The sequence below is a fragment of the Merops nubicus genome, unplaced genomic scaffold, assembly GCF_000691845.1.
Source record: "Merops nubicus isolate BGI_N331 unplaced genomic scaffold, ASM69184v1 scaffold27631, whole genome shotgun sequence".
NCBI lineage: Eukaryota > Metazoa > Chordata > Aves > Coraciiformes > Meropidae > Merops > Merops nubicus.
Genome location: NW_008588105.1, coordinates 1 through 663, shown reverse-complemented (window position 1 = coordinate 663; position 663 = coordinate 1).

The window sequence follows — 663 nt, the reverse complement described above, 5'->3', positions numbered from 1 at the left end:
TCTGGCCCCAGCCTCTTGCCCCCCGGGGCCCTTTAGCTCTTGCTCAGCACTGATCAGATCCCCTCTGAGGCTTCTCCTCTCCAGCTGAACAGCCCCAGGGCTCTCAGCCTGTCCTGGCACAGAGATGCTCCAGCCCCTCAGCACCTTTGTAGCCCTCAACCTCCCCATCCTCATGCCCCAGGGTGGAGCAAAAGCCCTGCTCCCCCACGGGCACGGGCTAACCTGCCAGCACCACCAGCTGGCACTTTCTACGTGCTAATCCCAGGTCCTAACAATGCCAAGGAGGAAGGGGTGGAGGATATTTTTTTCTTGGCCTCCAGGGATTGAAACAGAAGAAGAAAGTCAGTTCTGCCCTATCCCGTTCCCGCAGCGTGCTCTGACTGGGCCGGTTTCACTGCCAGGGGTGACTGGCAGCCAGCTTGCTTTGTCTTCCACGGCCCAAAGCTGCTGGAGTTCAAAGGAGAGCACAGTGAGCTCTTTTCTCAAGACCTCCATCGCTGCCCTCCCTGCCAGCCAGAGCTGCAGCCCCTCTGCCAGCCCGTGCCACCACCCCCAGTCCCCTCCCGCAGCGCACACGGAGACGCTCTCAGGCAGGTTCCCAACCAGACAGTGTTTAACCAGACAACTTCCAGCAACCTTCTACCCAAAGCCACAAATTCCTTC